Raw genomic sequence first — 26926 nt, forward strand, 5'->3', positions numbered from 1 at the left:
CATTTTCATGTGGGGACAAGGAAAACACACTTAGCTGAGGTTTTAAAGGGCATGCTCATCAGAGTGAGGTTGTAAGGCTTATGTGGTTTCAGGTTTAAAGCACAAGGGAAAGCTTGTCAACAGGAAGATGATGCAGAGAGAAGATGGTGCAGTGTGCATTCAGAACCTGAACAGGAATTGTTGCTTAGTCTTGCTGCGGCTTGCAGTATTCATTTCAGGTGACATCCAGTCAACATATAAGTAAACTGTGAAAATAAAAGACTAAACTGCAGATGTTAAATCCATGCAAATATCATTAGTGCCTAGTTTTAAATTCTTTGGAAATGTATCTCTCCTTTGGTTTGTCGTAAGATAGTCCCACAGCTTAGCCATTTCCAAGAAATAGCTAACAAAATGGCATGGATAAATAAAAGGCTATAGTTTGTGAATTATAAATGAAAAAATAAAAACATCAGAAAATTATTACTGAGGACAGTAATCATGAACAAGCAAATATTTAACCTTGATAAACAATTGATATTTAAATTGTTTAAATAGAGCAATTTTAACCTTTAATATATATAAGAATCACCTGGTTAAATCAATTCTCAGAGATTCTGATGCAGTAATTGTAGGGTAGATTTGGAATTCCGGATTTTTAGCAAGTGCCACAGATGGGACAGGAATGGGAAATGCCACAAGTGTAGCATCTAGGAACTAGAGTAACCTAGGTCTCCATGTTATTACAAGCTGGCCTGATGCTCACTGCTAGGCCGCATTTTTCTCTTGTTGGTCATAAACAGTCTCACAGAGCACCAGTATCAGACAAGGCCATTCTGAGACCATGCTACAGCAAGATATAAAAAGATTTTGTGCCACTCACCAAACACCAAACATCCCTTTCTGTTGGCTAATATGAGTGACTGTTGCTTTTTTGCCTATTACAGCTTTATCCCCACTATAGTTTGCCCTTCCTTTAGATGTTTTGAGATACCCAATCATAGGATTCTCCTTGCTTACTGACAACAAATGATCCAGAGTGAGTCTCCATTTCCTTAGATGTTCTTCAGGATTTCCTCACAAAACCCAAATCCAATAATAAGTCCTTTCTAACACTCTTACTGAGATGCTGCACATTCCTCATATTGTGTGATATCCCTCACTGCAACAACTAATAAACCCAATTCATTCCACTACAGTTATGTTTCTGGTGGTCTTCCGCTGGAGGACATTGCTATTTATGTAATGAATACAAACAAATGTAATATCCAATATTATTATTATGAACAAATAGGAAATGAAATATAAACAACATCACTGCACAACAAACAATAAAAAATTTTTCAGAAGTCCAAAGTTTATTTTTAAAAATAGATGTTTAGCTTCCTGACTGCAGGGACAGTGACTTTACCATTTACTTAGTGCCTTCCACTATGGGCCATGCACATAGTAAGTACTCAGGAAATATGTGCAAAAAAATAAATAAAAGGAAAAGAGTTTTCCACAAGTGATAAGTGTATTGGCAGATGCTCCCTGTGGTAGGCAGAATAATGCCCCTCCTCCCAAAGATGTTCACATCTGAATCCTCTGAACCTGTAAATATGTTACTTTACATGACAAAAGGGACTTTGCAGGTGTCATTAAGTTAAGGATCTTGAGATGGGAAGAATGTCTTATATTATCCAGGTAGGCCTAATGTAACCACAGGAGTCCTATAAGACAGAGGAAGGAACCTAAAGTAACCACAAGGATCCTATAAAAGAGAAAAAAGAATCAAAGGAGGAGATGTGCAGATGGATGTTGCTGGCTTTGAAGATGAAAGAAGGGGCCATGAATGAAGGAATGCACATCATTTATAGAAACTGGAAAAGAGGAGGAAATGGATTCTTCCCTAGACGCTCTAGAAGGAATTCAGCCATGCCAATATCTTAATTTTAGGACTTCTCACCTCCAGAAGTAATATAATATACTTAATGTTAAGCCAGTAAATTTGTGGTAATTTGTTACAGCAGTAAGAAGAAACTAACATGCCTGAAAATAGGAGAAGACACTTTTTAGACTGCATTCTGTATGCCTGTTAAGACAAATCTGCCCACTAGCTTTCTCACAGTAGGCCTGAGGGTCTTAGTTGTAAAGGTGATGAGGTCAGCCTAGGCTTCTCATATAAAGATAATATATAAAATATATTTATATATTTAATATATAATCTTTATAATAATAAAAGAGATTTAAAGTGATATTAAATAGATTTAAGAAATTAAACATCTATATGTCCTACATAATTAGCTGAACAATAAATTCAGATGTATAGTAAAATGCAGATTACATACAGATATAAATGTAGTACAGCTCCGTTTTATTTTATGTGGGTCCAAGTGAATATATACTACTACTAAAGTACACTAGAAAGTAAGCCCCCAAATTTGTATAAGCAAAACATTAGCCCTTTTAAAAGTCCACACTCCTACAAGAATTTTATTCCCCTCCAGAGGATGCCACACATCTCCTAACATTAAATCAGGGGCAATTGATACAGATATTTCCACTCTAAACCTGGTAACGTTACCTGTGTTTCTAGCTATGGTTCTACTCAGTCCACCTCTCTCCCTGGGTTGTCTCCTTTCTAATAACTACAAAATCTTCAAGGCATAAATGTGGTCACTGGAGTAAAATTAGATATTTTGTAGTCTTCCAGAAGTGTGAAGACTGCCCATCTTTTTTTCCCTTTTTGCCAGAAAACAAAATCCTCATGGACAACAACTATTGAAAATAGAAACCTGAGCTGGGTACTGTGGCTCACGCCTGTAATCCCAGCACTTTGGGAGATCGAGGTGGGCAGATGACTTGAGCTCAGGAGTTCAAGACCAGCCTAGGCAGCATGACAAAACCCCGTCTCCACAAAAAATACAAAAATTAGCTGGGGCAAGGTGGTGCATGCCTGTAGTTCCAGCTACTTGAGACAGAGGTAGGAAGATCACCTGAGCCCAAGGAAGTTGAGCCTGCAGTGAGCCGTGACCACGCCACTGCACTCTGGCCTGGGCAACAGAGTGAGACCCTGTTTAAAAAAAAATAAAGACAGAAAAGAAAAAGAAAAGAGACAGAAACCTGAGAAAAATCACTGGCACACTAGTTTTACAAATAACTTGACTCTGAATCCCAGAGGGGACTCATCTGTAATACCTCTCTATAATTCATAACTCTCCATTCAAAGCTATTGTTGAAATTCTTGAGATTACTTTAAATCTTCCCAATTAGGCATTATCCACTGACCTGCTTTGATTCCCGTGCTGATTATTATTAGGTCATGTTATATCCCCGACTTCATTGTATCAGAATTGACCTACTCCTAAGGTCTTCAGTCTTTATGTCTGTAATTTTACAAAGTTATCTATTAATTGCAGAATGTTGTTAGTATGTTTCTACTTATTCATTTCTTTTTTTAAAATTTATTTATTTATTAATTTATTATTTATTATTATACTTTAAGTTCTAGGGTACATGTGCATAACGTGCAGGTTTGTTACATATGTATACTTGTGCCATGTTGCTGTGCTGTACCCATCAACTCGTCAGCACCCATCAACTCGTCATTACATCAGGTATAACTCCCAATGCAATCCTTCCCCCCTCCATGATAGGCCCCGGTGTGTGATGTTCCCCTTCCCGAGTCCAAGTGATCTCATTGTTCAGTTCCCACCTATGAGTGAGAACATGCGGTGTTTAGTTTTCTGTTCTTGTGACAGTTTGCTAAGAATGATGGTTTCCAGCTGCATCCATGTCCCTACAAAGGACACAAACTCATCCTTTTTTATGGCTGCATAGTATTCCATGGTGTATATGTGCCACATTTTCTTAATCCAGTCTGTCACTGATGGACATTCATTTCTATTTCTAACAGGCGAGATGCATTTAAATGCAGGCACTGTTCTTCCAGCTCGGTGCCCTCCAGTCTCTTCATCTCACTACCCCTACACACACACACACATACACACACACACCCCTAATTCCCTTCATCTATTACTTCTCTTCTAGTTTCTTTCTTCTTTCCCATCAGTCCTCAATAGTGTGATCCATCTTTGCCATAGCCTTCTTTCCCCCTTGTTATTCCATCATCCGTGACATACATTTCCAACCCTGGATAATTTAATCCTTCACCTCTCTCTACATAGGCTTATGATGTTTGCTGGAGAAGTACATTTAATTCTTTATATTGGCTCTCCCATAAATTTCTGGAACTCAGATTCACCCAGGTTCTACTCTATCCCCCAATTACAGCTTCCTTTCACTTTCAGTAAGTTACCTCCCCTATTTAAAACAATATAAGCTATCAGGCATAAAAATCCTCCCTCTTTAAACCAACCTACAAATTCTGTGTAGACACTCTATTATCTATATCCCAACACCCACCTCAATCAGTTTCTAAACAAACTTTCAGCTTAATCTCCTTAGAGAAGTTGCTGTATCAAATATTCCTTTTTCTCTCTCCTGTATCTTTGAGTTTTCCATCTTTATTGGTTTCAACACTATTCTCACCCTCCATTTTGGGCTAGATTAAGGAAACTAACTTCCTTATACACCCTTATATATCTCTTAATTTTTCTATCATAATACTTCTTAAATGAAATTGAATTGTCTTTCTTCACAGTTAATAAATTTGGAACTGGGTCACGTGATTACTTTTCTGTTTCCCCTAAAGATTGTGAGCACTCAGAGAGTATGCCCTAGACTCTGCAACTCTGCATTCCTACTGTCTACTGCTTATTACTCTCATAAGAGTATTTATTGATGAAGTATTGAATGCATTAATTAATATATTAATTTTAACTCTGCAATAAATGCCTGCCTACTTCAAAACACCTTTTACTTTCCTCTCATTTCGTAGAAAGAATTTTACAAGTCTTTTTGTTGTTCAGGGAGGAAAAAAGACACTTTGAATTTTACTGGTCCTTGAAAGTATTTGTGTTTTTACATTATGCAGTTAGTATACGGTGGGGTGGGGGGGCTTTATTTAAATTTTTAAGAAACAGACAAATAGGATTTTCAAATTTAATATATAATTGGTCAGACCAGTCACCTCAAAGACACATTCACATCCTGCTTGCAAAACTTCACTTTAACACACTTGAATACATTAATGTAGTTACAGTCAATCCAAAGGGGATCTAGTTTGATTTGAAAATATAAAATGAAAGAGAAAGACAGAAAGAGAGAGATATTATTGAAGGACTTATTGGTAGTACAAATTTAAGCACCACGGAGGGGAAATAAATAAATATTCTATTCCATTGACAAGATCTTTACAACTTTAAGCTGTATGAATCTGAGTATCTTAGCATAAGCAAGTAAACATTAGATATATGAAATTCCTTCATTTGGTTTCAATCAATCTACCATTTTATAATAATTTAGCTTCCCTTGTCATGTTTGAAAATTTCAGTTTCTATGACAATAATTCATTTTAAGCTAATATATTATAATTCTATTTTTATAATAATTTGGCTTCCCTTGTCATGTTTGAACATTTTAGTTTCTGTGATAATAATTCATTTTAAGCTAATATAATTCTATTTTTTATATCAGTTTTATAACTATTGTAAGTATGAATGTGTCCCCAAAGATGATGGAGCTTCTCTCAGTGTGCTAAAAAACATACATTTCTTAACCACAGCTGGCATCTGAACAATGGTGGAGCTACTAAGAAGATGAAGTCTGTTATAATATTGCTTGAATTCTTTCACCAGATGACATAAGCCTGTCTGAGTCACCTTATGTGTCATCTTATCTTGTAATCCTAGAAAATCTTGTATCAGTGACAATTCACCTGCAGCTTCATCTACTTTTTACTTTACTGGTTTTTATTATTTAACTATTCCAGGCCCATGTGTTCGTGTACATGTTTCTAAAATCCATAACATTTTGAGTTGATTCTGTGAGTTGCACAAATCAGGATCAATAGCTTTGAAAATCTAGAAATCTGATAATTGTTGAATGTCAGTAACAATAATACTAGGGCATTAAATTAAAGAAAAAACAGGCAACTAGCAATTGAATTATAATTGTCTCTTACAGGATATACTACCTTCATAAAAGTACATTAAACCATTTCCTTTTTCTTCAAATATGTTGCATTCAGGCTTCATATATTATGGTGAACATATTTACTCATTTAATTTGAGGACATACTTTTCAGCTTTAATAGACACTAGTAAACACTTTCATAAAATGGTTGAATCAATTTACAATCCCACCACCAGTGGTCAAGTATTGCAGTTGCTTTACATCCTTGCCATCCTTTAAGTTGTTTTTTTAAAAAATTTAGTTACTATGGATACATAATAGCTGCACACTTTTATGGGGGTAAACATAAAAAGTGGTAATTTTATAAAAGCATATAATGTGTGGTGATCACATTGTGATCATAACTTGCAATGATCATAGTAACAGAGATATCCATTACCTCAAGCATTTATCATGTCTCTGTGTTAGGAAAGTTCCATTTCCGCTCTTGTAGTTATTTTGAAATATATAATACTTTATTGTTAACTATAGTTGCCCCATGGTGCTACCAAGTACTAGATCTTATTCCTTCTATCTAACTTTATTTTTGTACCCAATAACCATCTCTACTTCCCCTCTTTACATGCCCACCCTCACTACCATTACTAGCCTCTAGTAACTATCATTCTACTCTCTATCTCCATGAGTCAATTCTTTTAGCTCCCAACGTAAATGAGAACATTCGATATTTCTCTGTCTGTATCTGGCTTATTTCACTTAACATAATGTTCTCCAGTTCCATCCACGTTCTTGCAAATGACAGCATTTCTTTTTTATGACTGTATACTATTCCATTGTGTATATGTACCACATTTTCTTTATCCATTCATTTGTTGATAGACATTTAGGTTTATTCCATATCTTGGCTATTGTAAATAGTGTTACAATAAACACGGAAGTGCAGATATCTCTTCGATATACTGATTTCCCTTCTTTTGGATATATCCCCAGAAGTATGACTGCTGGATAAAATGATAGTTCTATTTTTAGTTTTTGGAGGAATTGTCATACTATTCTCCATAGTGGTTGTGTTAATTTACATTCCTAACAGTGTATCAGAGTCCCCCTTTTCCACATCTTTGCCAGCATCCATTATTGCCTCTCTTTTTTTATGAAAGCCATTTTAACTTCATGAGGTAAGATGATATTTCATTGTAGTTTTTATTTGCATGTCTCTGATAATAAGTGATGTTGAGCATTTTTTTCGTATTACTGCTGCCCATTTTTATGTCTTCTCTTAGAAATGTCTATTCAGATCTTATGCCCATTTTCAATAGAATTATTTTTTTCTTTCGAGTTGTTTGAGTTCCTTATATATTCTGATTATTAATCCCTCTCAGAAAAGCAGTTTGCAAATATTTTCTCCCATTCTGTGTAGAGTCTGCTCATTTTATTGATTGTTTCCTTTGCTGTGCGGAAATTTTTAGCTTGATATGATCCCATTTATCCATATTGCTTTGTTTGCCTGTACTTTTGAGGTCTTTTATTTATGTTTAATATTTTTAATTGGCAAATAATAACTGTACTTATTAATGGGGTGCATAGTGATGTTTCAATATATACAATGTGCAGTGATCAGATCAGGGTAATTAACGTATCTATCATCTCAAACACTTATCATTTTTTTGTGTTGGGAATGTTCAATATCTTTCTTTTAGCTATTTGAAGCTATATCATACATTATTGTTAACTAGAGTCATCCTGCATTTGAGGTTTTACTCAAAGTTTCATTGCCCACACCAATGTCCTGGAGTGTTTACCCAATGTTTTCTTCTAGTAGCTTCATAGTTTGAGGTCTTAAATTTAAGTATTTAGTACATTTTTATTTGATTTTTGTCTATGATGAGAGATAAGGGTCTAGTTTCATTCTTCAGTATATAGTCATCCAGTTTCCCCAGCATAATTTATTGAAGAGACTGTCCTTTCCCCAAGGTATGTACATGGCATCTTTATCAAAGATTAGTTAACTGTAAATGCATGGATTTATTTCTGGATTCTCTAGTTCTCTTCCATTGGTCTATGTCTGTTTTTATGCCAGTGCCATGCTGTTTTTGTTTGTTTGTTCGTTCGTTTTTTGAGACGGAGTCTCCCTCTGTCGCCCAAGTTGGAGTGCAGTGGTGCGATCTCGGCTTACTGCAACCTCTGCCTCCCAGGTTCAGGCCATTCTCCTGCCTCAGCCTCCCCAGTAGCTGCGACTACAGGCGCCCGCCACCACGCCTGGCTAATGTTTTTGTATTTTTAGCAGAGACAGGGTTTCACCGTGTTAGCCAGGATGGTCTCGATCTCCTGACCTCGTGATCCGCTCGTCTCGGCCTCCCAAAGTGCTGGGATTACAGGCGTAAGCCACCGTGCCAGGTGCTGTTTTGTTTACTGTATGTTTTTAGTATAATGCGAAGTCAGGTAATAAGTGCCTCTGCCTTTGTTCTTTTTGCTCAGGATGGTTTTGGCTATTCTGGGACTTTCATAGTTACATATAAGTTTTAGGATTACTTTTTCTATTTCTGTGAAGAATGTCATTGCCATTTTGATAGGGATTGCATTGAATCTGTAGATTGCTTTGAGTAGTAAGAACATTTTAACACTCTTGATTCTTCCAAGTCATGAACATGGAATGTCTTCATTTTTTGTGTCCTCTCCAATTTTTTTCTTTCAGCATTGTTTTATATTGTAGAGATCTTTCAGTTTTTTGGTTAAGTTTATTTCTAGGTGTTTTATTTTCATTTGTAGCTATTGTAAATGAGGGTAATTCCATTTAATTTCTTGGTTTATGTCTCAGATGTTTGCTGCTGGCATATAGAAATGTGACTGATTTTTGTATATTGATTTTTGGATCCCACAACTATACTGAATTTGAGGATCCGTTCTAATAGATTTTTGGTGGAGTCTTCTTACCATCATTTTGTATTGTCATTTTCCCCACATTATGGTCACTGTGCAATGGTATCACTGTGCAATGGTGTATATATACATATATATATACATATATATATATATTTGAGCCAGAGTCTCATTGTGTCACCCGGGCTGGAGTACAGTGGTGCAATCTTGGCTCACTGCAACCTCCGCCTCCTGGGTTCAAGCGATTCTCATGCCTCAGCCTCCCGAGTAGCTGGGACTACAGGCATGTGCCACCATGCCTGGCTAATTTTTGTATTTTTAGTAGAAACAGGGTTTCACCATGTTGGCCAGGCTGATCTTGAACTCCTGACCTCATATGATCCACCCGCCTCAGCATCCCAAAGTACTGGGATTACAGATATGAGCTACCACACCCTGCCTCATTATATTTTAAATTTGCATTTCACTCACAACTAATAGTACCTAGCACCTTTCTATCTGCTTATTGGCCATTTGGATATTCTCTGTGTTAGTTTGCCTTGGCTGTCATAACAAAATACCACTAACTGGGTGGTCATAGACAACATAAATTTGTTTTTCCACAGTTCTGGAGGCTACTAGTATGAGATCAGGGGTGTAAGTAGATCAGGTTCTGGTGAGGGTTTTTCTACTGGTTTATAAACGGCCACCCCCTTGCTGTGTCCTCACATGGCAGGGAGAGCAGATAGGGGTGCTTTCTAATGTCTCTTCTTGTGGATCACAGTCACCCTTTTGACCTCATTTAACCTTAATTACCTCCTTAGAGACTCTATCTCCAAATATAGTCACATTGGGGATGAGGGCCTTAACATATGAATTTGGGGAAGACATAAACATTCAGATTATAACATCCTCTTTTGTGAAGTCCCTGCAGACATATTTTATCTAATTTCCAATTCTGGTTGTCAATCCTTTCCTTGTTGATTTGTATAAATTCTTTATGTCTGGATATGAGTCCTATATTGGATTGACATGCTGCAAATATCTTCTCCCATTTTGTGGCTTGCCTTTTCACTTTCTAAAAGTGTCTTTTTATAAATAGAAATTCTTAACTTTAATGAAAGAATTCATCAATCATTCTTTTCTTTTTGATTAGCTTTTATAATTTTTTTAAGGAAACTATTGCCTACTCAAAACTATGATAATATTCTTTTATAATATCTTCTAGGAACACTATTGTTTTAACTTTGACTTTTATGATTACGACACACCTGTAATTTATTTTGTGTATGAAGAGAGGAGAGAGATTTCATTTTTCCCCCATCTCGCACAGAATTAATCCAATACTATTGAAAAGAACATCTTTTCTCCACTGTACTGCAGTGTCACTTTCATCTTAAATAAGGTAATCATGTAAGTGTGGGCCTGTTCCTGGATTCTTTATTCCATTCAATTGATCTGTTTGTTTACCCCTGAGCTAACATTATACTTTTAATTATTGATTTTTAAAAATATCTAGTAGCATAAAATCCTCAACCTTGTTCTTCTTCAAGCTTGCCTTGACTCTTTTTGGCTCCATATATTTTAATGTACATTTTAAAACCAGCTTGTCAATGTCCACAAACAAAATCTAGCTGCAATTGGGATTGCACTGAATTTATAGGTCAATTTGGGAGAGAACTGCAATATATTAGCAATAGCATGTCATAATCCATTAACATTGTATGTAACATCCTATTCTCTGTGTCTCACCTGGGCATTTGCGCAGCTTGGAGTTTAGCAAATGCTTCAAAAGAGGAAAATGAACACAGAATACAGAGTTCACTTTTCAGCATTTTCCTCCTTTCCTGCATCTTGTACGCTAATGTTTGACTTTTTGGTAGTCCTGAGTTCTAATTATTTTCTTCCCAGGGTAGTAAGACTACCACAAACTCTAAGTTGCTGCTTCTTTTTAGGCTCAATGTCTACAGTAAGAGTACTTATCTTCCCCAAAGGGAAAGGAATAGGGAATGTAGGACTCCCCTAAATGTATTGTCTTTCCCTTCAAGATCACTGTCCTTCAATTATTGGCCACTATTATTGTTCTCTGATGTCTTATATTATTGTGTGTCTGTGTGTGTGTGTGTGTGTGCACGCGTGCATTTGTGTTTTGTCTATCTTGCCCCATTATACCTGGAAGAGGAAGTTCTGATATTTAATTTTTAAGTTTTTTTTTTTCAAAATTATGGTCTTCATGACCTTCCTTATTCCCCTGCATCAATCTTCAATATAGCTTTGTTAACAACAAAAATTGAGTGTCAACCTGTTGCACATGTTGTGAAAAATGCAAGAAAGGATGAGCCATGATTAAGGGAAAAAGCAAGTTAGGAAGCCCTAGAGAAGCATGAAAAGTCATTAATGTCAAAATCAAAGTTGATGGAAAGATTTTTTGAGCAAGAGGTGACAAATATCAAGTAGGAAATGTAGCCACTTCCTTCTAAACTAGAGTTTGTATGAAATAATCAAATATTATGTAGTTACACAAGATGAGGACTTGAGCAATTGGAGACATTTGGTTTGAATCATATCCTCTCTAGAGTAAAGCCCAGCTACTCAATCTCTCTCATATGGACAGTAGTCTGGTTTTAAATTTTCCTTATTCAATGTCTTCTAAATTACTGATATAGTATTGTATCTCCTGAACGGCCAAAAATGTGAAGCTAATTTTAATTAAATTGCTTTATTTTTTTCAGAAACATTTGCCTGATCCGCCTATTCCCTGGTCTCCTGTGGTGTTTAGAGTCCATTTCACTCCGAATTTCTAAAAGTCAGAACCATTTCTTACAAGATCTGAGAACTACTTATGGAGCCCTGGTATAAATAAATACATGCCAAAACACCTTCATTTACTGGGTATTTCCTGTATGACACATTTTTTACAATCATTATTTCATTTAGTCCTCATAAAATAGATAATCTTAATGCAGCATTATCCCCATTTGACATGTGAAGAAACTAAGGTTTAGTGAGATAACAGCTATTCCAAAATGATAAAATGGACAGAGCTAGGGTTTATAAAAAGCACTGTCTGATTTTGGAATTTTCAGGTACATAATATTTGATTGATTTCCTGTCAATTACATCTGTCACTGAAATTTAGGTTAGGCACCCAGTTATTTTCAGGCCTTTACTGAATTAAGGTAATGGAACATACATCCGTATTTTATACGAAATTATTTTCTTCCCGAAAAACTCCATGTATAGATTATTTTAGAGAGAGATGATGCAAATGCTTTCAAAAGTACATGTATTCTAAAATAGATTCAGGCAATTTGACAGGATGGAACTGTCAGAAACTAATTATTATTATTTTTATTTGTACGCCATCTGAAAAACAACCATCAGGTTTATTCACACAAGAAACTGAATAAATTTACTTAGGAGAAAATATAAATGGGAGAGCTTGTTATTGTACAAAGAATGGATTATATTGCCATAATGGGCTATTTTTCTCTATTAGGAATTGCCAAATGCAGTTCCATATAGCTTCAATATGCCAATAACCTGCTGTGTGACAGTGTAAATCATATAAACTCTCTCTGCCTCAGCTTTATCAACTAAAAACTAGAGGATTAGTCTAGATTATCTGTAAGGTCCCTTATAGTATAAAAAAATTACCTATTGCTTTATATATTTATATTTTCATATATCAGACTAATACACATAGAGAAATGCCCTTTGTGTGTGTGTACGTACAATTTCACCCACAGTACAGTATTCCACAGGCAGTATGATCCAAGTGTGAGATTTATTTTTCATTGTTTATAGAAATGCTGCATCAATAAGGAGCTCATCAATAAATTGGAAAGACAGGTTAAGTCTTCAAAAAGTAGATATTAGCTAATGTTTATGGAATAGCTGAAATATAGCTTTACATCATATAACACAGATAAGACTTGGTCTAGTGATCTCATAACCTAAATGCTTAATACAAGACTCTCCTAATCCAGCCAGGCAATTTCAGATGTCTTATAATCAAAGCTAAGAAACATTAGATGTTTTAATAGCCTTACGAATTTAATAGCCTTAGGAATGTCTATAATTACCCATGTTAGCAGCCAAGATGCCTCTCAGCCAGAGACAGTCAGCCTTTAATAGCCAGCAAGCCACTTTGAATAGGGCTGAAAATACTTTTAAACCTTTTGGGGTTATTAGGGATAATTAAAAGTGGTTGAAAGTGTATATCATTTATCAAAGCACTAAAAGATGTGCCATAAGAAATATATCTCAACATTAGCAAATGCAATTAATATACTTCTTACATTAAGATATAATCAAACAAACTAACCTAAAAAACTAAATAAATATACTATTTTCAGGTTTTATTATATATAACCTATATTATTTAGGTTAATTGACACAATGTAAATAAAACAAAGGTGTGTACATAAACATATGGACATATGTATACACATGTTAAATATAAATATATATGCACACAAAGTGAAAGAATATATATACACGTGTATATATATAGCTTATTTCCCAAAGTTCAGACCTTCAGAGCCACTGTCTTAACCTTTGACATGTCATAATATTAAGTCAATATTGTGTATTGTATATGAGGGGACTTCAAACATTTCATGAAAAATTGGAATGAAAAGATAAAAATTTTAAAAACTTTATTTTTCAACATAAGCTCCATCAAGTTCAAGACACTTTTACAAACAACAGTATTTAGTCCAACCCTGGAAATTTAACCATATCAATACAGTCTTTTTTACATTACAAACTGAAGAAAAGTGGGTACCCTTTGAAGATTTGTTAAAATTAGGAAGCAAAACGAAATCAGAAGGAGACAAATCAGAACTGTAAGTTGGATGTCTAATGATTTTCCATTGAAATTCTTGCAAAATTGCCCTTGTTTTATGAGAGGAATAAGTAGGAGCATTGTCATGGGAGAGAAAGACTCCCTGGTGAAGCTTTCCTGGGGAGTTTTTCTGTTACTACTTTGGCTAATTTTCTCAAAACTCTTATAATAAGCAGACATTATCATTCTTTGACCTTTCAGAAAGTCAACAATCAAAAATTGCTTGAGCATCCCCCCAAAACTGTAGCTATGACCTTTGTTCTTGACCTGTCTGCTTTTGCTTTGACTAGACCACTTCCACCTGTTAGTCATTAGTGTTAGCTATTGTTCCACCAGTAGCCATTGCTGTGATTGTGCTTTGCCTTTAGGATCATAGTGATAAAGTCATGTTTCATCTCCTGTTACAATTCTATGAAGAAATACTTCAGGATCTTGATTCAATTTGTTTAAAATTTCCATTGAAAGCTCTGCCCTTGACTGCAGTTGATCTGGGTGCAACAGTTTTAGCACCCAGAGCATGGAAAGTTTGCTCAACTTTAATTTTTCGGTCAGAATGGTGTAATCTGAACCAACTGAGATGTCTATGATGTCAGTTATTGATTCTGCTGTTAATCGTTGGTACTCTTCAGTTACGGTACAAACAGGATTAATTTTTCCTCACAAATTGACATCTGCCAAGCTGATGGTGTGCTGCTACAGGCTTCAACTTCAACACTGTCTTGTCCCTTCTTTAAAACAAGTTATCCATTTGTAAACTGCTGATTTCTTTGGGGACACTTTCACCATAAACTTTTCATGGTGAATGATTTCACTATTCTTATACCCAAGATTCACCATGAATTTGATGTTTGTTTTTTGCTTCAATTCTAGCAGAATTCATGTTCTGATAGAATGTATCCTTCTTAATGCCTCAAACTAGATCTTGTTCAGACATGTTATAAAAATTTAGTACATTGATTTTGGTGCCAAAAATTTTGAAATCCACACATATTTTTTCATAACATGCATTTTCCATAAATTTTTAGAAAACCCCTCATAAATATATGTACATATACATATATATTTATGAAGGGTCTATATACATACATATATATGTATGCATATGTATATAAAATAGTCATTTTACTTGCGTAATTTCCAGTTGAAGAGCTAAAACGCTTATGAAGTAAAGTTTCTAAAAATGTTATAGCAATCGTGGCTGGACAATTTTGAAAGTAAGTGCCACTATTTCACTTTGACCTAGATTCACAATGAAAGCCTTCCCTGCATTGAGTCACTGTCAATTATTGTGATGACTTTAGTGCTCCTCACTGGTTTAATCATGGGAAAAATTATTCTGTACAAAATACTAATAAATCCACACATCTACAGTGAACTCACAAAGGTGCCAAGAACATACATTGGGGAAAGGACAACCTCTTCAATAAATGGTGCTGGGAAAACTGGATATCCATATACAGAAGAATGAAACTAGACCCCTTTCTCTCACCATATACAAAAATTAAACCAAGATAGGCTAAAGACGTACATCTAAAACCTGAAACTATGAAACTGTAAAAGAAAACATTGAGGAAGCGCTGTCTGGGCAAAGATTTCTTGAGTAAGACCTCAAAAGTACAGGCAACAAAAGCAGAAATGGACAAACGGGACCACATTAAGTTAAAAAGCTTCTGCACAGCAAAGGAAGCCATAAAAAAAGTGATTAGACAACATGTAGAATGAGAGAAAAGATTTGCAAACTCGCCATCTGACAAGATCAATAACCAGCATATATAAGGAGCTCAAACAACTCAATAGGAAGAAAACAAATAATCTAATTTAAAAATAGGCAAAAAGATCTGAACAGACATTTCTGAAAAGAAGACATACAAATGGTCAAGAAGTATGTATATCAAAAAAGGTTCAATATTATTAATCATCAAAAAATGAAAATAAAAACTACAATGAGATATCATATTATCCCAGTTAAAATGACTTTCATTCAAAAGACAGGCAATAACGGATGCTGGCAGGGATGTGGAGGAAGAGTACTCTGATACACTGTTGGTAGGAATATAAATTAGTAGAGCCACTATGGAAAGCAGTGTGGAGGTTTCTCAAAAAACTAAAAATAGAACTACCAAATGATCCAGCAATACCTCTGCTAGGTATGTATTCAAAGGAAGAAAATCAGTATAACAAAGAGATATCTTCACTCCCATGTTTATTGCAGCACTACTCCTAATAGCCAAGATTCGAAGTCAACTTAAGTATCCACCAACATTGGACTGGATAAGAAACTATGGTACATATACAAAATGGAATGTTATTCAGCCATAAAAAGAAGGGAATCTTGTCATTTGCAACAACATGAATGGAACTAGAGGACATTATGTTGAGTGAAATAAGCTAGACACACTTCACATGTTTTCACTCATTTGTGGGAACTAAAAATTAAAACAACTGAATTCATGGAGACAGAGAGTAGAATGATGGTTACCAGAGACTGGGAGGGGTGGGGAGGGAGTGGGGATGGTTAAATGGTACAAAAATATAGTCAGAAAGAAAGAATAAGATCTAGTATTTCATAGCACAGCAGGGTGACTACAGTCAACAACAACCTGTGTATTTTAAAATAACCAAAACAGTAGAATTAGAATGTTCCTAAAACTGATAAATGATAAATGCTTAAGGTGATGGATACCCCAATTACTCTGATTTGATTATTGCACATTGTACACCTATGTCAAAATATCACATATATCCAGTAAATATATACACCTATTTCATACCCATAACAATTAAAAATTCCTTTTTTAAAAAAACTTGAACATCACAAGGTTAAGTTGCATGCCATAACCTACAGCTCCTAGATAAACAAAGAAGTGTGACTTCGATATATTAATCTTTAACTTGCAATTGGCTGCAATTTGCAAATAGTTATAAATAAAGAGGAATCTCAGGCTGTCTGCAAACACATTTAACATACATATAGAAGCTAAAGAAAATCACCTGCTTACTAAATAATTTTAAACTTACATGAAAAATCATTTGTATGGTGATGAGCAGTTCCATAATTAATAAACCGAAACAGGGTTAACTTACCTCTTCTTATTGTTGCATTGTCAAAAAGACATTTATTTGGTTCTCTTCCTCATGATTTTCCTAGAACTAAAATAAACAACTAGATGACAGTAGGTTCTTTTTTGAATTTTTATTTTTTTCTTTTAATTTTTATGGATACATAATAGTTACACATATTTATGGGATATGTGTGATATTTTAATATAAGAATATAGTGCGACAATCAAATCTGGTTTGTTGGGATATCCATCACCTCAAAAATTTATCATTACTTTATTTGTTGAACATTTCAAATCTACTTCTGCAGTTGTTTTAAAATACACAACAAATTATTGTTAAATATCATCACCCTATTGTGCTACCAAACACTAGATCTTATTCCTTCTAATTATATTTTTGTACCAATATATCATTCTCTCTTTATTCCCACGCACCACCCTCCCCTCTTTCTAGCCTCTAGTAGCCATCATTCTACTTTCTATCTCCAGGAGTTCAGTTGTTTTAGCTTCTACATATGAGTGAGAACATGTGACATTATCTTTCTGTGCTTGGCTTATTTCACTTAACATTATGTACTCCTGTTCTATCCGTATTGTTGCAAATGACAGTATTTCCTTCTTTTATATAACTGAATATTATTTCATTGTGCATATGTCTTCTTTACCACATCTTCTTTATCCAATCATTCATTGATTGATTTAGGTTGATTCCATATCTTGGCTATTGTGAATAATGCTGCAACAAACACGGGAGTGCAGATATCTCTTAGATACACTGACTTTATTTTCCTTTGGTTATATACTCAATGGGATTCTTGGATCATATGGTAGTTCTCTTTTTAGTTTTTAGAGGAATCTCCATTCTGTTTTCCATAGTGGCTATACTAATATACATTCCCACCAACAGTGTACAAGGGTTCCCATCTCTCCACATCATCACCAGCATCTGTTATTGCCTTTCTAACTGCAGTGAGATGATATCTCATTGTAGTTTTGACTTGCATTTCCCTGATGATTAGTGATGTTGAGCCTTTTTCCATACACTTAATGTCCATTTGTATGTCTTCTTTTGAGTAATGTGTATTCAGAGTTTCTGCCCATTTTTAATTGGATTATTTCTTTTTTGCTACTAAGTTGTTTCAGTTCCTTATATATTCTGGTTATTAATCTCTTGTCAGTTTGATACTTTGCAACTTTTTCTTCTATTTTGTAGATTGCCTCTTCACTCTGTTTATTGCTTCCCTTGGTGTGCAGAAACTCTGTAGGCTGATGTGGCCCCATTTGTCCATTTTTGCTTTTGCTGCCTATCCTTTTGAGATCTTACTTAAGAATTGTTACCACATCAATGTGCTGGAGTGTTTTCCCAAAGTTTTCTTCCAATAGTTTCATAGTTTCAGGTTTTAGATATAAGTTTTTAATCCATTTTTATTTGATTTTTGTATATTGTGAGAGATAGAGGTCTAATTTTATTCTTCTGTATATGGATATCCAGTTTTGCCAATACCATTTATTGAAGAGACTGTCCTTTCTCCAGTGTATGTTCTGGGTGCATTTGTCAAAGATGAGTTGACTAAATGCATGGGTTACTTCTGGGTTCTCTATTCTGTTCCACTGGTCCATATGTCTGTTTTTATGTCAGTAGCATGCTGTTTTGTTTACTAGAGCTTTATAGTATAATTTAAAGTCAGGTAATGCAATGCTTCCAATTTTGTTCTTTTTGCTCAGGATAGCTTTCGCTATCCTGGGTCTTTTGTGGTTCCAAATAAATTTTATATATTTTTTCTATTTCTGTGAAGAATATCATTGGTATATTGATAGGAATTGCATTGATTCTGTTGGTTGCTTTGGATAGTATAGACATTTTTACAATATTGATTGTTTCGATCCATGAACATAGAATATCTTTCCTTTTTTGTATTGACTTCAATTTCTTTCATCAGAGATGAAAAATAAGACATTACAACTGATATTGCAGAAAGTCAAAGGATCATTAGTGGAAATTATAAGCAACTACATGCCAATAAATTGGAAAATCTAGAAGAAATGGATAAATTCCTAGATACATATAACCTACCAAGACTGAACTGTGAAGAAATCCAAAACATTAATGGACCAATAACAAGTAAAGAGACCGAAGCTGTAATAAAAGTCTCCCAGTAAAGAAAAGCCCAGGACCTGATATCGTCACTGCTGAATTTAAGAACTAATACCAATCCTACTCAAATTGTTCTTAATAACAGAGGAGGAGGGAATACTTCCAAATTCATTCTATGAGCCCAGTATTACCTGGATATTAAAACCAGACAAAGACACATCAAAAAAAGAGAAAACTACAGGCTAATATTTCTAATAAATATTTATGCAAAAATCCTCAACAAAATAGTAGCAAATCGAATTCAACAATCCATTAAAAGACAATTTATCATATCCAAGTGGGATTTATCTCTGGGATGCAAGAATGGTTCAAAATATACAAATAAATCATTGTGATGCATTGTATCAACAGAATGAAGGACAAAAACCATATGATCATTTCAATTGATGCTGCAAAAGCATTTAATAAAATTCAACATCCCTTCACGACAAAAACCCTCAAAAACCTGGGTATATAAGGAACATATCTCAACATAATAAAAGGCATATATGACAGACTAAAAGCTAGTATCATACTGAGTGGGGGAAAACTTAAATCCTTTACTCTAAGATCTGGAGCATGAGAAGGATGCCCACTTTCACCACTGTTATTTAACCTGTTATGAGAAGTCTTAGCTAGAGCAATCTGACAAGAGAAAGATATAAAGGGCATCCAAATTGGAAAGGAAGAAGTAAAATTATCCTTGTTTGCAGATGATATGCTCTTATATTTGGAAAAGCCTAAATATTCCACAAGAAAACTATTAGAATTAATAAACAAATTCAGTAAACTTGCAGGATGCAAAATCAACATACAAAAATTAGTAGGGTTGATATATGCTAACAGTGAATGATGCAAAAAAAATAAAAAGTTATCCCATTTACAATAGCCACAAATAAATTTAAATACCTAGGAATTAATGCAACCAAAGTGAAACATCCCTGTGATGAAAACTATAAAATATGATGAAAGCAACTGAAGAGGAACCAAAACAAGGAAATATATTCAACATTCATAAATTAGAAGAATCAATATTGTTAAAATGTCCATACTATCCAAAGCAATCTATAGATTCAATGCAATCCCTATCAAAATACCAATGACATTTTTCACAGAAATAGAAAAAACAATCCTAAGATTTCTATGGAGTCACAAAAGGCCCAGAATAGCCAAAGCTATCCTGAGGAAAAGAAAAACTGGAGGAATCACATTACCTGAGTTCAACTTATACTACAGCAAAACAGCATGGTACACTCATAAAAATAGACACAGACCAGTGGAACAGAATAGAGAATGTATAAACAAATCCACATGCCTACAGTGAACTCATTTTTGACAAAGGTACCAAGAACATACACTGGGGGAAAAGATAGTCTCTCCAATAAATGTTGCTGGGAAAACTAGATATCCAGATGTAGAGGAATAAAACTAGACCCCTATCTCTCACCATATACAAAATTCAAATAAAAATGGATTAAATACTTAATATATAACCCAAAACTATGAAACTACTACATGAAAACATCAAGGAAGCTCTCCAAGACTTTGGTCTGGGCAAAAATTTCTTGAGTAATATCACAAGAGCACAGGCAACCAAAGCAAAATGGACAAATGGGATCATATCAAGTTAAAAAGCTTTACACAGCCAAGGAAACAATCAACAAAGTGAAGAGATAACCCACAGAATGTAAGAAAATATTTGCAAACTATCCATCTGATGAAGGATTAATAACAAGAATATATACAGAGCTCAAATAACTTTATAGAAAAAATTCTATTAATCCAATCAAAAATAGGTAAACAATTTGAATAGACATTCCTCAAAAGAAGACATGCAGATGGCAAACAGGCATACGAAAAGGTGCCCAACATCACTGATCATCAGAGAAATGCAAATCAAAGCTATAATGAGGAATCATCTCATCCCAGTTAAAATGGCTTTTATCCAAAAGACAGGTAATAAAAAATGCTGGCGAGGATGTGGAGAAAAAAGAACACTTGTATACTGTTTGTGGGAATGTAAATCAATATGACCACAATGAAGAACAGTTAGGAGGATCCTCAGAAAAACAAAAATAGAGCTAGTATATGACCAAGCCATCCCACTGCTGGGTATATACCCAAAAAAAGGAAATTAGTACATCAAAATGAGGTCTGCACTCTATGTTTGTTGCAGCACTGTTCACAATAGCCAAGATCTGAAATTAACCTGAGTGTCCACCGACAGATAAATGGATAAAGAAAATGTGGTATTTATAAACAATGGAGTACTATTCAGCCATAACAAATAATGAGATCTTTTCATTTGCAACAACATGGATGGAATTGGAGGTCCTTATGTTAAGTGAAATAAGGCCGGCACAGAAAGACAAACATCACACATTCTCACTTATTTATGGGATCTAAAAATCAAAACAATTGAACTCAGGGAAATAGAAAGCAGAAGGATGGTTACCATAGGCTGGGAATGGCAGTGGGGGTATAGGGCAGGGAAGGTGGGATGGTTAATGGGTACAAAAAAAATAAAAAGAATGAATAAGACCTAGTATTTGACAGCACAACAGGGGAACTATAGTCAATAATAATTTAATTGCACATTAAAAAATAATTAAAAGAGTATAATTGGATTTTTTGTAACTCAAAGGACAAATGCTGGAGGGAATGGATATTGCATTTTCTAGGATGTGATTATTATGCATTGTACGCCCATACCAAAATATCTCATGTACCCCATAAGTACATAGACGTAATATGTACCCACAAAAGTTAAAAATAAAAAAAATTTTACAAAGTTAGCAGGTCAATCATGTATGGGAATCAGAATTTACCTAAATTGTGTCTTTTAAGGGGCACTGGGAATGGCATCCTCCTTACAATATAATGTATAGAAAGCCTTCATTCAGCAAAGACTTGGAATCAACCCAAATGTCCATCAGTGACAGACTGGATTAAGAAAATGTGGCACATATACACCATGGAATACTATGCAGCCATAAAAAAGGATGAGTTTGTGTCCTTTGTAGGGACATGGATGCAGCTGGAAACCATCATTCTTAGCAAACTATCACAAGAACAGAAAACCAAACACCGCATGTTCTCACTCATAGGTGGGAACTGAACAATGAGATCACTTGGACTCGGGAAGGGGAACATCACACACCGGGGCCTATCATGGGGAGGGGGGAGGGGGGAAGGATTGCATTGGGAGTTATACCTGATGTAAATGATGAGTTGGTGGGTGCAGCACAGCAACATGGCACAAGTATACATATGTAACAAACCTGCACGTTATGCACATGTATCCTAGAACTTAAAGTATAAAAAAAAAAAAAAAAAAGAAAGCCTTTATTCATTGTTGCCTCACAGCCCCAAAATTCACCAAAGGGTTTCATGTTTTCATATGCAAATATTTAGAAGAGGTGCATAAGCTGTTACCTTCTTAAAGTCTATGTGTTTGATTTCTTCATTGCCCTAACACTTGTCAGAGATCTACAGCACTGAGGAACAGAATGAGAGACAAAGGGCAAAAATAGGACAACGGGGAGTAGATGATTATTCTTGGAAATACTCACCAAAAAAAGCTTATTTAGAACTCTCTTTTTTTTTCTTTTTTTTTTCTTTTTTTTTTTTTTTTTTTTTTTTTTTTTTGAGACGGAGTCTCGCTCTGTCGCCCAGGCTGGAGTGCAGTGGCCGCATCTCAGCTCACTGCAAGCTCCGCCTCCCGGGTCTACGCCATTCTCCTGCCTCAGCCTCCCGAGTAGCTGGGACTACAGGCGCCCGCCACCTCACCCGGCTAGTTTTTTTTTGTATTTTTTAGTAGAGACGGGGTTTCACCGTATTAGCCAGGCTGGTCTCGATCTCCTGACCTTGTGATCCGCCCGTCTCGGCCTCCCAAAGTGCTGGGATTACAGGCTTGAGCCACCGCGCCCGGCCTAGAACTCTCTTTTGGGAGTTGTGTTTCTCACATTCAGTGGCTTCAGTGAGGCAGCCTTTGGCTATTAAGCATCCTGTCCCAGCTCTATTGAAAGAAAGGAATCCATCATGCAGGAAAAGCACATGTGAGTTACACATGTCTTCCAGATAACACTCATCTCAGAAGATAATATTTTTATTTGCCTGCAGCCAGAATGTTTTGTAACCTTTGCAAATGAAAAACACCATACTCAGGACAGGCAGAGTAAAAGGGCATTAGCATCCTAATAGCAAAAGCATCGTGCGCGCGCGCGCGCGCGTGTGTGTGTGTGTGTGTGTGTGTGTGTGTGTGTCTAGCAGCAAAGAGAAAAAAATATCCAGAACCAAAGAAATACAATAGCGAATATTTTAAGGCCATGTTGTGAGGTGCCACTCAGATGCCCCCTGCAAGACTGAGTCAGGACTAAGGCAATCATTCCCCATGCTATTGGGACTATTACCTGATGACAGCTTATAGCAGAGACTCCCCCCAGGATTCGTCCTCAGCCAACGGGGAAATGCGTCACCTAAGGTTATAGACAGAGCATCCAATGACTGATCTATTTAGGGGTAAAAGACCCAGTCACTTGCATCTTTTAGCTGAAAACACTAAACACTGAAGAGCCCTTCCAGCTCCCCAGCCCTCCAAGGGTGACGAGGCTTCTCTTTACTGCAGTTTAACTTATCCCTCTGCTTCTTGAGGCTATGCTCACTCTATCACAGATTTTGACCCTGAGGGCAATCACCAGTCAATATCCTGCCAGCAAAACTCCATCTCAGAATTAATTTCCAGGAAATGTAGCCTAAAACATATAGTTTGAACATTACTATAGCCACCAATGTTAAGATACTGGTATGCACGGAACAACAGATAGCTATGTGGATTAGGATCTGGGACTGGACTCTAAAAGAGAACTCAGCCTGAGGGAGGAGAGAACCAGACAAGTCACTTGATCCAGTAACAACTTTATAGTTGTCAGGGGAGAGGGGCAATTCTAAGTATTACCCACTCTCCTGTCTCTTCATTTGAAGCTGAAAGCACAACACTAGTGCATTTTTGGAGGCTAAGATACTTGACAGACATGGCCATTCCTCATGGATACACTGATATATGGTAGAGGACAGAAGGACAAAAGAGAGCAGAAATATATCGTGGGCACTATACAGTAGAACAGCAAACATTTTTATGAGAACATGTGAGACACTCCCTTGAGACTCCAAGAAACTCTGGGGCATTGAGGATTTGTAAGTGGAGGAAATTTCTGCTTTAACAGATTGGCTCAAAAGCCAGGAAGTAACCAGGTTAGAATAGACTGGCTTGGAATAGAGGAGACCACTTGAGTAAGAGAACAAGTTGATTGCATGGTCAATCAAAGAAAACGGATCTAGGCAAAGATAAAAATGATACTTTTGAGGATTAACATAATTTTAGTTTACCATACAAGCTCAAACTGCACATTCTCTCATGTATATATGTATTAGAGACAAAGAGAGAACGAGAGACAGAGAGAGAGAAAGGCAGTCAATTTGTTCATATTGTGCATGAAGTTCTCTACTGAACAGTGGAGGGAGACAGAATAGCAGAGTGGTGAAGAGTGTGAACTCTGAGGCCACACTTACAGGGTGTGAATCTCAACTCTGCTACTTACTAGTGGTTCTTGTTGAATAGTTGAATACGGTTGCTTTGTGGACAAAATGAGTCAAAACTCACAAGTACTCAGAATGTTGAACTTACATGATAAGCATAGGAAGGTCTTGCTCTCCAGCTGTGGGTAGTGTGGTCAGCAGGCTGCCTCCATCTGGCGGCTCCTTCAGGGTCAGCCTCAGCTGCTGGGAGCTGCCTTGTCAGAGGACCATTCTCTTCTCAGAGCAGCCTGTATCCGGTGACTGAATCAGGCATGGGCGTAAAGGCCCTGCCATTTCAGACAGAGTGGGACATTCTGATGGGCATCTCGTTCCAGAAGCCCTGGCTGGTTTGGCCAATGCTTTTATCAGCCGAGCGTTTACAGATAGCTTCTCTTTCTGTCCAGCCCTGCCTTCTCCCTTTTCTTTCTTTCTTTTTTTTCTTTGCTTTTCTTTTCCTTTTTTTCTTTTTTTTCTTTCTTTTTTTTTTTTTTTTAGACAGTCTCACTCTGTTCCCCAAGCTGGAGTGCAGTGGCATGATCTTGGCTCACTGCAGCCTCCACCTCCTGGGTTCAAGCGATTCTCCGGCCTCAGCTACCCAAGTAGCTGGGATTACAGGCATGCGCCACCACGCCTGGCTAATTTTTGTATTTTTAGTAGAGACGAAGTTTCACCATGTTGACCAAGCTGGTCTCGAACTCCTGACATCAAGTAATCCACCCACCTCGGCCTCCCAAAGTGCTGGGATTACAAGCATGAGCCACTGCGCCCAGCTTTCCCCTTTCCTTTTACAGAGATTACAGGTATTAATTTCTAATAAACATCTTGCCCCTCAAACTCTGACTCTGTTTCAGGAGAATCCAGCCAGCAGTGTGTAAGCCTGTATCAAACAAATTGATCAATTTATATTTATATGGATGTCCTTTATAAGCCTAATGTCAATTCAAGGAATTGTATTATTATATAAAATATTGATAAACTGTGTTAATAGTGGCAAGTATCTAAAGAATGCCAGATGAAGACATATTTATAGTTTTACAAGAGGATAATAACACATTGAAATAAATATCAAGTACTATTAGAATACTGGCTATTAAAAACTTGCAACTTTTTATTTGGAAGCCTTCTAGTACCATTACTATTACACCAAATTATTTACTCATTAATTCAGTGGAGCAATAACTACTGAATATGATGTGCCAGCCCCTGTGATAGACATTGCAGATAATAAAGCTGAGATGAGCCTTGCTATTATGAAGTTTATGGTCTAGCAGGGAAGAAAAATATTGAAAAAACAATTAAATAGATAAATATATAATGTAATGCTATCCAGGAAAGGTACTGAACACTATAAAAGCACATAGCAAGTGTAAGCTTACTAAATCCGTAGAGACAAAGTATGCACTTAAGCTGAGATGTACAGGATGAGCAGGTGATAGCCATAAACAACAGATAGGAAATAATGTCTTGGGTACTGAGTTGGAAGAGTTTTTACAAAACATTCCTTCTTTCTTAGCATCCCAGTGGAACATGTGCTCCATTAAAAATAATGAGTAATCAAGAAAAAAAAAAACAAAAAAAAAATGGAAAACTTGGGGACAAAGTAAACTGGAGATCCAAAACACAAAACAGGCAGCGGGACTATTGAAGATAATGGTGAAAAATGATCCCTGGATGACAGTTATGTGCCAGGAATATATGTAGGTCTCGGTCAGGATTTCTCAACCTTGACTCTATTGACATTTTAGGTCAAAGAATTATTTGCTTAGAGGGGCTATCCTGTGCATTGTAGGATGTTTAGCAGCATTCCTGGCTTGAACTCATTAGATGCCAGTAGCATCACCCCCAAGTTGTAATAACAAAAAGTAATATATCCAGACATTGCCAAACGTCCCCTTGGCAGCAACCCCTGCCCCCCAAGCCCAAATTTAGAACCACTAGTATAGATGTAACATGCATGAATCATCACCCAATCCTTTTTTTGACAAACACATGAACATTAAACCACTAAACTCTGTAACTGTGAATAGTTTTATTTGTATAAACTATTTAATTTAATTTTTGAAAAAATTTAAAAATTCAGCATTATTTAAATAATTTTGATTTAATACTTTGATACCCATTAGTAATTGTATTATGTTTTTTAAATTTGATACACAATTTTGACTTCTATAATAAAATACTTCTCTAAAAACATGTGAAGACAATTTTAGTTTTGTATTTTAAAAATGTAATTAATTTTACAGCAAGTAAATCAAATTTTGTATATTATGAATGCAATTATATTTAAATATTATTTTTAATCCTTTGGCTTAAGGTTATCAGAGACAAATTATGTGAATGTAAAGATTATGAAAACATAAATGATTTTGCTGAAAGAAATGACAGGAAGAAAAAATAAATGTTATGGATTCATAGAGAATTGTGATTCAATTTATATAGAGACTCCAAACA

Source organism: Macaca nemestrina, chromosome X (assembly GCF_043159975.1).
Source record: "Macaca nemestrina isolate mMacNem1 chromosome X, mMacNem.hap1, whole genome shotgun sequence".
Classification (NCBI taxonomy): domain Eukaryota; kingdom Metazoa; phylum Chordata; class Mammalia; order Primates; family Cercopithecidae; genus Macaca; species Macaca nemestrina.